Genomic DNA, 16,849 nt, shown 5'->3' with positions numbered 1-16,849 from the left:
CTTAAAGAACTTGTGAAGATATGTGCTACGGCCTTGGAGTTTGTACTTGATTCTGAGGCTCCCAGACAAAAAAATAATGGACACCCAGGAGAAAAGGCTATACAATATCCTAACATTTACAGAATGGAAGAATATCCTTTACTCATGGATTAGTGATAAGTCTCCTTCTGTTCAGAATTGCCATAAAATTATTATGGAACATATCCCAATGGAATTCCTAATCTGTATACGCCAATCCAAATTGGATGCACTCCAGAAAGTATGGGGAGGTGATGGCCTAGTGGTATTATCACTAGACTGTTAATCCAGGAACTCAGCTAATGTTGTGGGGACCCAGGTTCGAATCCTGCCACGGCAGATAGTGGAATTTGAATTCAATTAAAATATCTGGAATTTGGAATCTGCTGATGACCATGAAACCATTGTCGATTGTCGGAAAAACCCATCTGGTTCACCAATGTCCTTTATGGAAGGAAATCTATCATCCTTACCTGGTCTGGCATACATGCGATTCCAGAGCCACAGCAATATGGTTGACTCTCAACAGCCCTCTGATCAAGGGCAACTAAGGATGGGCAATAAATGCTGGCCAACCAGCGATGCCCAGGTCCCACGAATGAATACAAAAAAAGTACATGCAGGTTCTTTAATATCTGACAAGGTTTTCCATAGGCTATGTAGCACTGCCTCTAATGTACTATAAATGAGGGTGTCCAGCATTTTGCAATGTTTTGTGACTTTATCCTCTTTTGCCCCCATTCTGTTGCTTGTCCACTCTTGCTTTTTTGTGCATGTGGAAGTCCCGAGTATACTAAATACACTGAACATAGTGAACCAACTGCATTCTATATATATGGAGGGATGGTCAAGCTGTCTTGAGGGTGTGTTGTATTATTTGTAAAAATGGGAAAACTCTTAATAAAAATATATTTAAAAGAAAACCTAAGTTGCTGTTGGGGGTGGGCTCTGATTGACATTGTGGGACTGCCCCTGAGATTTATTTTTCTATGTTGCTTGCAATAGGGTCCGGGAAGCTGCCGTTGAGGCCAGCACCTTCCATACCATTTTTCCTGCCTTTTGCCATGCTCTGCAAAAACAAAATGGGAAAACTCCACCCTTTGCCTCCTCTAAATTCTGGCACTCTCCTGGAAATATAATATTGAAAAGAAACTGACTGTGCACCTTGGGGATCAACATGGGCAGCCAGGATATATGTGCTAATGATTCACATTGCAGAATTTAAGCTATAGTATAGATTTGAACTTTTAAGATGAAAATATGCTTTTTTTGTAGATGGTCTCAATCTTGAAGTGAGACCACTTTTTCGGGCAGCCCACATATACATGTTTCATATGTTGCTAACCCTTATGCCACAGGTAGATTTAAGTGTGGATAAAACAGGTTCTGGTGACAAAGGCTCAGGTCCCAAGTGAGATAACTCAGCTTCATCAAGCCCTCCTTCCTGTCTTATTAGGAGTTTTAATGAATTTTCTAAGCGGTATTCTAAGATCGAACTGTACGATGGTTATCTTGTGATCATTAAGACAGTGTTTTATTCATTCATGAGACATGGGCATCGCTGGCTGACCAGCATTTATTGCCCATCCCAAGTTGCCTGAGGGCAGTTGAGAGTCAATCATATTGCTGTGGCTCTGGAGTCACATGCAGGCCAGACCAGGTAAGGATGGCAGATTTCCTTCCCTAAAGGACATTAGTGAATAAGATGGGTTTTTCCGACAATCGACAATGGTTTCATGGTCATCAGTGACTCTTTAATTCCAGATTTTTTTATTGAATTCAAATTCCACCATCTGCTCTGGCGGGATTTGAACCTGGGTCCACATAACATGAGCTGAGTTTCTGGATTAATAGTCTAGCGATAATACCACTAGGCCATTGCCTCCCCTGAGGCATCCCTATATACCTACTCTGACTGTATATACATAACAGTACACAGCACCCAGATGTGAAAACCTATTCCCTCAGCTCTGCTACTGGAGATCCCAAGTGAGACATGTACATAATTGGGAGAACTCTCTAGTGTCAAAGAGAAGGTTATTTGAACCATGTTTATGCGGTATTTTAAGTTACACTGTTCAATCTGTGGTCATTGATTCCCAACCTTCATTTTGTTTTTATCAATCCAAACTTTCTACTCACCAACCAAAACATTGATGTGATGCTCCCGGGATGGAGTAACTTGGGGTGGGGGTGGGGGCGGGGGTGGCGGGGGGAGGGTGGGGGGGCAGAGGTTGCGTGCAGGGAGCAATTTGTCTATATACAGTATATTAATGATTTGATCAAACACTCAACCAAGAAACTGTTTTATTTGTCTCATCAACTTCACAAAGATCACAAAGGGAAAGAACAGATGAAGGTTCATATCCAATGCATCTGGCCTATCTTGCCATAGATCTGACAATAACCCATCACAGCATCCAGTTAGTTGCCTCTTGAGTGAATCCCGAGTGTTTTGACTCCACTACCATTCCTGGATGTTGATTCCATTAATTACACGAAGAAATGCTTTTAGGTGTCAGTCCTGAATTTGACATTTGCCAATTTGAAATATGTCTGTTTGTCTTGTAGTCGTGGCTTTAACTTGAAATAATGCTCAGGAGTGCTGCCTATCTGCCATTATTGTTGGGGAATTGAACCCAGGGCCTTGGCGCAGTGAGGCAGCAGTACTAACTACTGTGCCACCCATCCATTCCCCAGTAGGGGTGAATAGGAGCAGTGGTGGACCATTCGGCTTCTCGAGCCTGCTCGGCCATTCAATATGATCATGACTGACCCTTTAACTCAACACCATACTCCCGTGCTCGCCCATACCCCTTGACACCTTTAGACTCCAGAAATCTATCTATTTCCTTCTTGAAAATATTCAGTGTCTTGGCCTCCACAGCCAGAGATTTGGGAAAACAGGCCTTACAATAGATGGAAAATAGTGCAAAGCTGCAACAAATCTCAAGAAAGGTTGGGGGGGGGGGGGGGGGGGGTAGGATAACTTCAAGCTCGGCACAAGTTAATTATCGAGCTCTAATATCTGGATCTTCAAAAATTTAAGATGGGGAATTCAAGATAAGAAGAGTCCCTCAGTGAACAATTATGATTGTTCTACTTTCAAGCTAAGGTGTCTATTTGTTAAACAGTTTGAACGTTGAAGGTTGGATGTGCAGAAGGTTTTAAAAATGAGCAAATGAAGCAAACTGGTTTTCAGTCACAATCAGAGTGGATGGGGATTCTCAATACAATTTACTCTGAACACATTTGTCAGTGATTTGTCTGTGATTTTGTATTAACTCTGTAACCAATACAGTGTAACCAATTTGTGGCACGGTGGCACAGTAGTTAGCATTGCTGCCTCACGGCACCAGGGACCCAGGTTCAATTCCGGCCTCGGGTCACCGTCTGTGTGGAGTCTGCACTTTCTCCCTGTGTCTGCGTGGGTTTCCTCCGGGTGCTCCAGTTTCCTCCCACGCTCCAAAAATGTGCAGCTTAGGATGATTGGTCATGCTAAATTGCGCCTTAGTGTCAGGGAGCTTAGCAGAGTAAATGTGTGGGGTTACAGGAATAGGGCCTGGGTGGTACAGACTCGATGGGCTGAATGGCCTCCTTCTGTATTGTAGAGATTCTATGATTCATTCTATGAATACTGCAAAACATTCAGTCCAACAGTATGTAAGAACTACTTCACTGTTGGACATTCTTCAGTCATTCCACTGCCGATTTAACAAAACAGTTTTCATTCGTTTTTAGAAGGTTTGTTGCTTTAAGACACAATGGGAAAGTATTTCCTCTCTCGTTCTTGTAGGTGTACTGTTGCCTGACTGGTGTAGATTACAATAGTGTCTACACTTTTAAAGTTATGTCCGTAATGTGCTTTGGGGCTTTCCGAGATCATCAAGGTTGTGATACAAATGCAAGTTTTTTCAGAAGGAAATTTGAGCAGGGAGAGCTCTGTAATGGTGCCCAACTGAATTTCCACTCACTATTTTAATAAACTGTGAACAAGTGTTTCCACCGCGCTTTTCAATCTGACCCCAATTTATCATGTGTGGTTCCAGTCTGTGCAGAGGGATTTTTCCTAAGAGTCCACATTTCTGCAGTAATTGTAAACCATGGCAGTCGCTAGATGATGAACGACTTTTTATTCCACCTGTGCTGCCCTGGCGGATAAGGCGAGGGCCTCATCTTCCTCAGATTGTCACTCTGTGTCCAATTAAATACCTCAATCTCTTTTCAATGCTATCTCACCCGACCTTCCAATCCTAGCAATGCAACGTGTCTCTGGGCCCCTGCGTCAAAGTCCAGGAGAGTCAGAGTGAAGGAGGACGGGTGGGAGGAATCTTGTGGGAATCTCGGGGGAGGGGGTGGTGGGGGCGAGGAGGTGTGACGGAGTGGAGGAGTCCCACTAGGGAGATAGTCAGGGAGTGAGGGGTTCCCCTGGGGGGGTGGTCAGGTGTATGGGGTAGCCCCATGGGTGAGGGTGGGGCGGGGGGGTGAAATGGGGGAGACCCCTGGGGGGGGAAGGTCAGGGTGTGGGGAGAATCCCCTGGGTGGAGTATTCAGGGGGATCCTGGGGGATCAGAGGGTCCATTGGCAGGGATGGGGGGGGGGGGGGGTGCGGTGGGTGGGGGGGGAGGGGGGCGGTGCGGGGTGTTGGTTGGTCTGTTTGCGTGCAATAGTTTCCCAAAAGTTTAAAGTGATTTAAATCCTTCTAACCTTTTCTGGGTAACTATTGATGGAACCTTGTCAGAACTATCCGAAGTTTACAATTTAAATTGCATTTTCGGATGGTTCTCAGTGCAGGGCAATTGTCTAAGGGAAGTTTACACTTCTGGGCAATTGCTGTGCAAATCTTAGCTGTGAACTTCCAAAGAGTGAACCCGCTAGTGCATCTTCGGGGTCCCCCCTCCTCCTCCATCACCCCACACCCCATTCCAACCTGGAGAGTTACAGCCCAATGGAGTTCAAACCATTTTGCAAACATTATTGTGGGTTTAAAAAGTCTGCAAGCAAGGAAAAAAGTATTGATATGGTTATGTTAAAGTGTGCCTGAATTGCAAGGTGCAAGCATTAGAAACTGCGATATTTTGTGCAGTAATTGTTAGGAGAACTTACCCATTATTTTAAATTACTTGCTTGCATTTTGCACTGAGAAGCAACAGCAAACTTTCCCTACAGAAAACAACCCCAGGATGTTGAAAATGCAACAGCGATTTAGGTAACAGAATCCAATTATTTGATTTGATTTGATTTATTATTGTCACGTATTGGGATACAGTGAAAAGTATTGTTTCTTGCACGCTATACAGACAAAGCATACCGTTCATCGAGAAGGAAAGGACAGAGTGTAGAATGTACTGTTGCAGTCATAGCTAGGGTGTAGGGAAAGATCAATGTAAAGGTAAGTCCATTCAAAAGTCTGATGGCAACAGGGAAGAAGCTGTTCTTCAGTCGGTTAGTACATGACCTCAGACTTTTGTACCTTTTTCCTGATGGAAGAAGTTGGAAGAGTGAATGTCCAGGGTGTGTGGGGTCCTCAGTTATGCTGGCTGCTTTCCCGAGGCAGTGGGAAGTGTAGACAGAGTCAATGGATGGGAGGCTGGTCTGAGTGATGGGTTGGGCTTCATTCACGACCTTTTGTAGTTTCTTGAGGTCTTGGTCAGAGCAGGAGCCAGACCAAGCTGTGATACAACCAGAAAGAATGCTTTCTATGGTGCATCTGTAAAAGTTGGTAAGAGTCATAGCTGACACGCCAAATTGTCTCTGATCATCTGTAAGTAAAGTTGATTAGATGAAAGAAAACTTTCCAAAGTCAAATCAGTGAGTTATTAGAATCAATCTGCTGATCAAAGATCCTGAAATGTCAACTCTGTTTGATACTGCCTGAATGTTTCCAGCATTTCATTTTTATTCCCTTTTTCCAAATGATGGGCGTCCCCTGGGAGTTCGGGGGAGTGGAAGAGAACCAATAGGGGCTGTGAGGAGTGAGGGATTCCCCTTGAGGGGTCAGGTGTGTGGGGTAGCCCCATGAGTGGGGTTGTCGGGGGCAGTGGGTAGTGGGTGGTGTGGGGGTGGGGGGGATAAGGGTAGTCCAAAGATGTGCAAGTTAGGTGGATTGACCATGCTAAATTGCCCCTTAGTGTCCAAAGATGTGCAAGTTAGGTGGATTGACCATGCTAAATTGCCCCTTAGTGTCCAAAGATGTGCAAGTTAGGTGGCTTGATCAAGCTAAGCTGCCCCTTAGTGTCCTAAGAAGTGTAGGTTGGGAGGATTAGTGGGGTAAATACATGGGGTTACGGGGATAGGGCCTGAGTAAGATATGCTGTTGGAGGGTCAGTGCAGACTCGATGGGCCAAATGGCCTCTTTCTGCACTATAGGGATTCTATGATTCTATGAATACCTGCATTTTTTTCTGTTTTTTGTCTCTGAATTAACCGCCCACTTCACATGGACAGAGGGAAGGATGTTTAAAGATTTGGACACTCTTTCTCATCTGGAAGGAACAGAGGCATATTTGAAGATAGTGTTCCTGAAATATTGAAGCATGCAGTGAGAACCAAAAGATTGACCCTCAGTGACACATTCCTCCTTGTAGAGAGTAGCTGCCAGAGTGGTTGTGACCGTAACACCACGAGAATCCGGCTACAGATGGGGAAGAAGATGGCAGGACTGAGTAAAAGGTACCAAAGGTACCAAAACATTGAATATATTCAAGAGGCGGCTGGATATAGCACTTGGGGTGAATGGGATCAAAGGTTATGGGGAGAAAGCAGGATTAGGCTATTGAGTTGGACGGCCAGCCATGATCGTGATGAATGGTGGAGCAGGCTCGAAGGGCCGAATGGCCTCCTCCTGCTCCTACCTTCTATGTTTCTAAGGTTGGTAACGGGTACTGTCGATTTCTGCTACAAGTTTTACAAGAATGACGATGTCACCCAGAGGCTGAAAATTGCTGTTGCCAATGGTTATGATATAACAGCAATCCCCTGATGGATTTCCGTCTGCAGCAACCATTTTTTTTCACTCCCGTGAATGGCAAGCATTTCACATTTTAATAACAGCTTTCACTATCAGAACATCTCCCAGTTACCGTGTAGCAGTTGCTAACCAGTTTGGAACGATCACAAGCAGCTTTTATCACCATTAAAGTGTTTGATGCTGGCTAGAATCCAGAGCGTTGTTAGAATGTAGGATAAACAATAGCAGAACCCACCCTTGGATGAAACGTGGTGGCCCCCATTGGTGTATTGTCAAAGCAGTGTGAATGCAAATGCTGCAATCGCATAAATGGAGACCAAACAAGCCCACCAACGCCTCTACTTTCTCAGAAGACTAAGGAAATTTGACATGTCATTTACGACTCTCACCAACCTTTACAGATACACCATAGAAAGCATTCTTTCTGGTTGTATCACAGCTTGGTATGGCTCCTGCTCTGCCCAATACCGCAAGAAACTACAAAGGGTCGTGAATGAAGCCCAATCCATCACGCAAACCAACCTCCCATCCATTGACTCTGTCTACACTTCCTGCTGCCTTGAAGAAGCAGCCAGCATAATTAAGGACCCCACGCACCCCAGACATACTCGCTTCCACCTTCTTCTGTCGGGAAAAAGGTACAAAAGGCTGAAATCACATACTGACCGACTCAAGAACAGCTTCTTCCCTGCTGCCATCAGACTTTTGAATGGACCTACCTCGCATTAAGTTGATCTTCCTCTACACCCTAGCTATGACTACATTCTGCACTCTCTCCTTTCCTTCTCTATGAATGCTTTGACTGTATAGCGCGCAAGAAACAACATTAATTGCTGTATACCAGTACACGTGACAATAATAAATCAAATCAAATCAATTCAAACTTGGGAGCAGGTAAGGAAGGATCATTTGGACAGTTCCCTTGATTCCCCCTTTTTTAACTAGAAATTATTTTTTAATTTAAAATCTGGGAAGGCTTTCCTTACAAGCCCTGTGGCATATTCTCGTACCAAGGGCAGTTAACAGAAGGCCTGGAGACTGTTTTATCTATCTTTCAAGATTATCCCGGAATTGGAGATTAATCCCCAGGACACTTAGAACAATCTGGTCGCTTTATAGGTGTGACTTTGAATCCCACTTCTGACACTTGATTTGCTGCCATGGATTGGCTGGGCTGAGTGGCCTGTTTCTATGCTGTGCATTCTATGTATTGGTGAAGTTCAAATGTAAAAGGCTGACGGGCAATACACGGCTAGGTTTCCCAGAGGGATTCTAAAATGCTTCTGTTAATAACAAACTGCAACAAAAATAGTAACAGCAACAACTGTTAGCACTAGGGCAGCACGGTGGCACAGTGGTTAGCACTGCTGCCTCACAGTGCCAGGGATCCAGGTTCAATTCCAGCCTCAGATCACTGTTTGTGCGGAGTCTGCATGTTCTCCCTGTGTCCGCGTGGGTTTCCTCTGGGTGCTCCGGTTTTCTCCCACAGCCTAAAAGGTATGCTGGTTAAGTGCTGAATTTTCCCTCAGTGTACCTGAACAGGTGGTGGAGTGTGGTGACAAGGGAATTTTCACAGTAACTTCACTGCAGTGTTAATGTGAGCCTACCTGTGATACTAATAAATAAACTTAAATTTAAAAACTGTTCAATGAAACAATTTGCTTTTTATAACTTCATGAAAAATTAATTTTGTATTTTAAAATGGTGAGAAGTAATCTGACGTAATTATGGGATTTAATGTTAAGAAATACTTACAGGCCAATCCCAGAGTTTGCTGATGTGTATCAATAGAATTTATTTAGTCCCTAATTGGGTGAGAGCCTTCACCACCAGGAAGCTGTGTGAGCAGTATGAGTGGGTTCGGAAAGTGGCTAATCTTCAGGGAGGCTTATGTTCTGGTAGGCAATAGAAAGAGAATAATAAAGCTGTACTTTTGGGAATGGTGGCTTTGTTTGAATATTAAAATCCTTTTATAAGATTTGCATCACCAATCTTTCCTTTATTGGGTGCCCAGAACGTGTGCCTAAGCTGTAAAAACTGGGTGCATGGAACACTTAGGATGCACTAAAGGGAAAACATAGGGCTGGCTTCTCTGGCCTTGCTCAAGCGAGACCGGAAATTCCCACCCGAGGTCAACGGATATTTCAAATCAAATCAAATAGACGATAACTTAGGGGCTAAAAAGAATGAGGAATTTGGGAAAATTAATAAAGTATTAATAAATTATTGGAGAAACTTAAGGGCCTACGATTTGACAAATCTCCTGGACCTGATGGCCTATACCCTGGGGTTCTAAAAGAGGTAGCTGTAGAGATAGTGAATGCACTAGCTATGATTTTCCAAGTTTCTTAGATTCAGGAAGGATCCCACTAGATTCAGTAGATTGGCATCACTTTTCAAGAAAGGAGGGAGAGAGAAGACAGGGAACCTCAGGCCAGCTAACCTAATATCAGTTGTTGGAAAACTGTTAGGATCTATTATCAAGGAAGTCTTAATTACACTTAGAAAAGCATAATATGACCACACCAAGTCAACATGGGATTCCTGAAATGGCAGGATTGACATATGAAGAGAAACTGGATCGACTGGGCTTGTACTCACTGGAATTTAGAAGAATGAGAGGGAATCTCATAGAAACATATAAAATCCTGATGGGACTGGACAGGCTAGATGCAGGAACAATGTTCCCAAGGTTGGGTAAGTACAGAACTAGGGGTCACAGTCTAAGAATAAGGGGTAAGCCATTCAGGACTGAGATGAGGAAGAACTCAGAGAGTTGTGAACCTGTGGAATTCTCTACCACACAAAACTGTTGGGGCCAGATGGTTAGATATGTTCAAGAGGGAGCTGGACGTGGCCCTTGTGGCTAAAGGGATCAAGGGGTATGGAGCGGGAGTGGGATACTGAAAGTGCTTGATCAGCCATGATCATATTGAATGGTGGAGCAGGCTCGAAAGGCCGAATGGCCTACTCCTGTACCTATTTTCTGTTTCTATGGGCACAGTAAGAAGTCTCACAACACCAGGTTAAAGTTCAACAGGTTTATTTGGAATCATGAACTTCTGGAGCACTGCTCCTTCATCAGGTCAGTGGAGACCTCTCTACTCACCTGATGAAGGAGCAGTGCTCCAAAGCTCATGATTCCAAATAAACCTGTTGGATTTTAACCTGGTGTTGTGAGACTTCTTACCGTGCCCACCCCATGCCCACCCCAGTCCAACGCTGGAATCTCCATATTATATTTCTAAGAAATGCTGTTTGAGAAATTCATTAGAGTTTTTTGAGGAGGTAACTAGTTAGGTAGATAAAAGGGAACCAGTAGATGTAGTATAGCTGGATTTCCAAAGGGCATTTGATAAGGTACCACACAAAAGATTAATAGGCAAAGTAATGGCTCATGGAGTTGCATGGGGAGTGAATTGGTTAACCAGTAGAAAGCACAGAGTGGGCATAAATGGGGCTTTTTCAACTTGGCAGGCAGTGGATAGTGGAGTGCTGCAATGATCAGTGCAGGAGCCTCAGCTATTTACCATCTATATTACTGATTTATATGAAGAGATAGAGGGTAATGTATCTAAGTTTGATGATGGTACCAAACTAGGTGGAAAGGTAAGCTGTGGGGAGGACACAGAGAAGGTGCGAAGAGATATAGACAGGGTAGGTAAGTGGGCAATCAGATGGCAGATGGGGTATAATACAGGGAAGTGTGAAGTTATTCAGCTGCTCATAAGAATAAAAAACAGAATATTTTGAAAGATGAAAAACTTGCAAGTGTTGCTGTTCAGAGAGAGTTGGATATTCTTGTACATGGAATGCAGAAAGCAGGTGTAGCAAGCAATTTTTATTATTGGATGTGAGCGTCACTGCCGTGGATCTGGAGTTACACCAGATCAGGCCAGATCAGGTAAGCAAGGCAGATTTCCTTCCCTAAAGAGCATTAGTGGACAGGATGGGTTTTTATAATAATCAACAGTGGTTATCATGAGACTATTAATTCCCTTTATCTGCCGTGGTGGGATTCAGGCCTGGGACCCCAGAGCTTTCACCTGGGTCTCTTGATTACTGGTCTTGTGACAATACCACTACATCACTACCTCCCTGTAAGGAAGTCAAATGGCATTTTGGCCTTTATTGTAACGGCATTGGAATACAAGAATAAAGAAGTCTTGCTCCAGGGTTTTGGTGAGACTGCATTTGGAATAATGTGCACAGGAGGTGGTGGTACAGCGGAGGTGGTAGAGCGAAGGTTCACTAAACTGGTCCCTGGGATGAGGGAGTTGTTCTATGATGAGAGACTAAGTAAATTGGGCTTGTATTCCTGGAGTTTCGAAGTATGAGAGGCGAGCTCAATGAAGCCTACAAAATTCTGAAGGGGCTTCATGTGGACGCTGAGAGGTGGTTTCCATTGGTCAGGGAATCTAAAACATGGGGGCACAATCTGAGGATAAGGGCTGGTCATTTAGGAGTGAGATGAGGAGAAATTTCTTTCCTCCTATCTCATAGGGTTGTGGATGCTCCATTGTTGAATACCTGAGATAGAACAGATATTTGGTCTCTCAGGGAATTAAGAAATATGAGGGGTCGGCGGGAAAATGAAGCTGAACCCCAAGGTCGCTAATGACTGTATTGAATGGTGGAGCAGGCTCGATAAACCATTAACTTCATTGCCAAACTGCAGTTTTTTAAGAACTGTTGCCTCCCCAAGATGTACAGCCACAATTGTGCTTAGGGTCGCGAAAACAGGTCTGTTACCACTGAGTCACTGTGGGATGGCACGGTGGCACAGTGGTTAGCACTGCTGCCGTGCAGTGCCAGGGACCCGAGTTTGACTCCCTGCTTGGGTCACTGTCTGTGTGGAGTCTGCATGTTCTCCCCATGTCTGCGTAGGTTTCCTCCGGGTGTTCCAGTTTCCTCCCACAGTCCAAAGCTGTGTGGGTTAAGTGGACTGGCCATGTTAAATTGCCCCTTAGTGTCAGGAGGACTAGCTGGGGTAAATGCATGAGGTTATGGGGATAGGGCCTTGGTGGGATTGTGATCGGTGTAGACTTGATGGACCGAATGGCTTCCTTGTGCACTGTAGGGATTCTATGTTATTTGCCTGCAAAATGCATCTGATACCTATTAAGGATGCACGGCCAAAAGATGCAGTAACATGCCTCGCATTATGCCAGCAAAAATAAAACCTAGATCAATGCCTTTTTGTGTGGTGAGAGGCTAAGAAATAAAAGTAAATTTTGTGACTTATAGTAATCATTATAAAAAAATTTGTAGAACAGTCCACATTTTGCAAAAAAAGTACACAGTTGCATTGGCCGGGAATCGAACCCGGGCCTCCCGCGTGGCAGGCGAGAATTCTACCACTGAACCACCAATGCAAGAGATAGTCAAAGTGTTCCCTTCTTTACTCACATCAAGAACTTGACAGGAAATTAGGTTTACATCATATTGATTCAGTGTTCTGATTCTTTGAATTTTATTTTAATGCTGAACATCAAAACAGGCAAATTTTGCTTGCCTCTGCAGCGCACTGCAATATTTGTCTGTGTATTTGGTCTAGTAAGGTTGTTGCATGAATTTATATTGACCGCAGTAGGAGCAGGGCTGCATACAGCTGTAACCTGAGTCTGGAGGCCTCTTACCCAAGATGACGTGGCAAGCTCCCAGCTTCAGCGTGCAAACCACAATAAGCATACAACTGCAGGCAGATTACTGACAGCAAACAATGCAAATGCTCCTTTTATTTTTAGGCAGTGGACTGTATCGAGACTGGCTAGACTTATCCAGCATACTACCTCGAAAATAATGGGCTGGGCGATAGTCTGGGGCGTAACAGTTTGTGTGCATATTAACAGTGATTTACAGAGCTTACTGAACTAAATGATCCCAATTCTTTTTGCACAGGGGAATGGTTTGAATGAATTGACTTTTATTTTGAACACTTTAGCATTCAAATTGAGCTTCGAGGCAATATGCATTGAAGCAGATTTTAAAATCACAAATACATACACTGGCATTTGTTTTGTGAAATAGAATCCTGAAGGATCTTAAACCCAAAATGCAGAAAAACAACTGTGATCTTTTCAGTCAGTTTAAGTAAGATTTCTACATGAATTAAAATGCTAATGGATAAAATTAGGGAATAGTTACCATAATAAATGCATCCTAAAAAAGGATCTATCTATCTAAGCTATCTATCTAACCAATTATCTAAGCTATCTATCTATGTCAGTCTATCTATCTATCTATCTATCTATCTATCTATCTATCTATCTATCTATCTATCTATCTATCTATCTATCTATCTATCTATCTATCTATCTATCGTGCCCATATAATGCTGAGAAATATACAATTGCTTTGGTTACTGTTCTTGTCAGCCCACCATTCAATGAAACTCAAGTGCTTATCTTCTTTAGTTCATAGGTCAGGAACTCTGACATTAGTCCCTGGCCTGAATATTGTGAGTAAGAGTTTTAACAACACCAGGTTAAAGTCCAACAGGTTTATTTGGTAGCATAAGAACATAAGAAATAGGAGCAGGAGTAGCCCTTCGAGCCTGCCCCACCATTCAATAAGATCATGGCTGATCTGATAGTGGTTTAGTTCCACTTACCCGCCCTCTCCCCATAACTCTTAATTCCATTATTGATCAGAAATCTATCAACCTGTGACTTAAACATATTTAACGAGGTAGCCTCCACTGCTTCAATGGGCAGAGAATTCCAGAGATTCACTACCCTCTGAGAGAAGAAGTTCCTCATCAACTCTGTCCTAAACTGACTCCCCCTTATTTTGAGGCTGTGTCCTCTAGTTCTTGTTTCCTTTCGAGGTGGAAAGAATCTCTCTGCCTCTACCCTGTTTAGCCCCTTCATTATCTTATATGTCTCTATAAGATCTCCCCTCAGCCTTCTAAACTCCAATGAGTACAGGCCCAGTCTACTCAATCTCTCCTCATAAGCTAACCCCCTCATCTCCGGTATCAACCAGGTGAACCTTCTCTGTACTCCCTCCAAGGCCAATATATCCTTCCACAAATAAGGGGACCAAAATTGTATACAGTACTCTAGTTGCAGCCTCACCAATACCTTGTACAATTGCAGCAAGACCTCCCTGCTTTTATACTCCATCCCCTTTGCGATAAAGGCCAACATTCCATTTGCCTTCTTGATCGCCATCACCATTAGCAAATGCCATTAGCTTTCGGAGCGCTGCTTCTTCGTCAGATGGAGTGAATGCCGGCATCTCCACATCCTGAATAATGTGAAACATCCCAATTGCACATTATGGCTATTTCACGGCCAGTGCTTGTGCAAGAGGCCTGAGGCTCATCGAGAACCAGAGTTCCTGACCTACGACCTAAAGAAGATAAGCACTTGAGTTTCATCACACTCTGAGTACACCCTTATGGAGGTATAAGAGCCTTAAGCTGCCTGCAGCAGTTTCCAGGGGCGAACATCCTCAGAGATTGGTGAAATGAAATGGAAACGGTCCGAAAAAGGTAAGCTCAGAATTATTTCTGTGGGGCCAGGAACAGCAGGAACACTCCTCTGGACACCATGAGGAGACACTGATGCTTCAGGATTACCCCAATTTGCTCCGACCACATATTTGAACCCGCCTGCCTGCCCACCAGCTCAGCTTCCAGACAATCCAAGTGGCACCGGCCCAGAACTGGTGAAATGTTTGCCCAGGGGCGATGTGCACATGAGACCTCCTGGCCTTCAAAATGGACTCGGGCCTTCCAGGATCTTATCAACACTCCAGGATTGCCCCTGAGTCTCCAGGAATCCAGGAGTAATCTCCAATACATTAATGCAGAAAAATAAATCCATAGTTTATAACATGCCGTCTTGACCATCCCCTTATCCCCAGTTATGGAAATGCCGGCATTGGACTAGGGTGGGCGCAGTAAGAAATTTCACAACACGGTAACACAGTGGTTAGCACTGCTAACCACTAATGGGCGGCACGGTAGCACAGTGGTTAACACTGCTGCTTCACAGCTCCAGGGACCTGGGTTCGATTCCCAGCTTGGGGTCACTGTCTGTGTGGAGTTTGCACATTCTCCTCGTGTCTGCGTGGGTTTCCTCCGAGTGCTCCGGTTTCCTCCCACAGACCAAAGATGTGCGGGTGAGGTTGATTGGCCATGCTAAAAATTGCCCCTTAGTGTCCTGGGATGCGTAGATTAGCGGGTAAAATATGTAGGGATATGGGGGTAGGGCCTGGGTGGGATTGTGGTCGGTGCAGACTTGATGGGCCGAATGGCCTCTTTCTGTACTGTAGGGTTTCTATGATTCTATGAACACCAGGTTAAAATACAATGGGTTTATTTGGAATCACGAGCTTTCAGAGCATTGCTCCTTCATCAGCTGAGTGATTCACCTACTGAAGGGAAGTGCTCCGAAAGCTCGTGATTCCAAATAAACCTGTTGGAATTTAACCCGGTGTGAGACTTCTTACTGTACTCATCCCCAGTTGCCACTCGTCCCCTGATTACGGGCCTCTCCCCCTCCCCCTGCTCCCCTACACCCCCTCTCCCCATCCCTCCTCCCATCATTTCCAATGTCCTGATTGCCTCTCCTGACTTTCTCTCCCTCACAATCTCCTCCTCAACCCCTTTTCTCCTCTTCCATCTCCCTGTTCCTCCTCCTCTCCTTGTCACCGCCCCTCCCCCTGTCATCTCCCCCTCTCCCTGTTGCTCCAGTCCCACTTTTTGGTCCCTCTGTCTCTCATTTTCTCCCGTTGACGATCATCTTAATTTATTTCGATGCCCACAGCCTGAAAATGTATTAAATGTATTCACCAACTATGGCCGGGATTTTCCAGCAGTGGAGGAGGTTCGCCATTGGCCACTGGCAGGATCTTCAAGTCCCGCTGAAGTCAATGGCCATTCACATTCCTTGCCCACTTCGGTGTCAGTAAATCCGCCGTGGAGGCTCGCCTTCAGTGGGACTGGAAGATCCTGTTGGCAGGAAGGGCTGGAAAATCTCCACCTATGTGTGCACAAATATTCACCCTATCAGTGGCAGGCAAAGGACAAAAAGAACAGGAGGACACACTTTGGAGGAAATAGTCTGAAACATACTGAGATAAGCAAGGAAGAAAGGGTGAATTTAACCCTTCCTGTCTGGCAGATGTTGGGCAGCTAAAAGCAAAGTGATTATTTACTCACTCTACGAGTCACCCAGTTTCCATCGTCTGTCCTAACCTATGGGATGAATTACCCTCCTAAAACAGAAACAAGCTGACGTCCAGTTACATCAATAGCACCTTGGGCTGTATTTTAACACAAGCTTCATAGAATCCCAACAGTGCAGAAGGAGGCCATTCGGCCCATCGAGTCTGCACCGACCACAATCCCACCCAGGCCCTATCCCAGTAACCCCATCTATTTACCCTATTAGTCCCCCTGACAGTAAGTGGCAATTTAGCACGGCCAATCAATCTAATCCACACATCTTTGGACTTGTGAGTAAAACCGTGAAGTAGGAAGAAGAGGCCCAAAATGTTAAGTGGGAAACCTCCCTTTGATGATCCGGGAGGGAGGGACAGCCGCTCCCCCCCCCTGACCTGCTGCCGGGGCTCAGCGTCCTCACCTTTCCAGCGCTCCCACAGGCATTGTGCAACGCTTCTCTCAGGAGTATCAATATCTTTTTGCTATCACAGTACAGCACTGAAGTGTCAGCCTGGATGATGCACTCAAATCCCTGGCGCGAGGCCTGAAATCAGGATTAATCCCCTTACTGAGCTAAATTAACTAATCACAGCTGAGGTGGGATTGCAGCACCCGTGCTGACCTTCTGATGTCTGGTGGAATGGGTCAATGGAACCGAGGCATCAGCTTGGCTCATTGTTCATGAT

The 16,849-nt window shown here is 44.7% G+C and overlaps 1 non-coding gene across 1 annotated transcript; it reads right to left on the bottom strand.

Annotated features, from left to right (window-relative positions):
- Window positions 1-12,292: 12,292 nt before the first annotated feature.
- On the bottom strand, window positions 12,293-12,363 carry trnag-gcc (transfer RNA glycine (anticodon GCC)). Its single transcript has one exon. It is a non-coding gene; the product is annotated as a tRNA-Gly (tRNA).
- Between the last annotated feature and the right edge of the window lie 4,486 nt (window positions 12,364-16,849).

The sequence above is a fragment of the Mustelus asterias genome, chromosome 7 (genome assembly GCF_964213995.1).
Source record: "Mustelus asterias chromosome 7, sMusAst1.hap1.1, whole genome shotgun sequence".
NCBI classification, from domain to species: Eukaryota; Metazoa; Chordata; class Chondrichthyes; order Carcharhiniformes; family Triakidae; genus Mustelus; species Mustelus asterias.
This window is presented reverse-complemented; position numbering and strand designations above follow the sequence as displayed.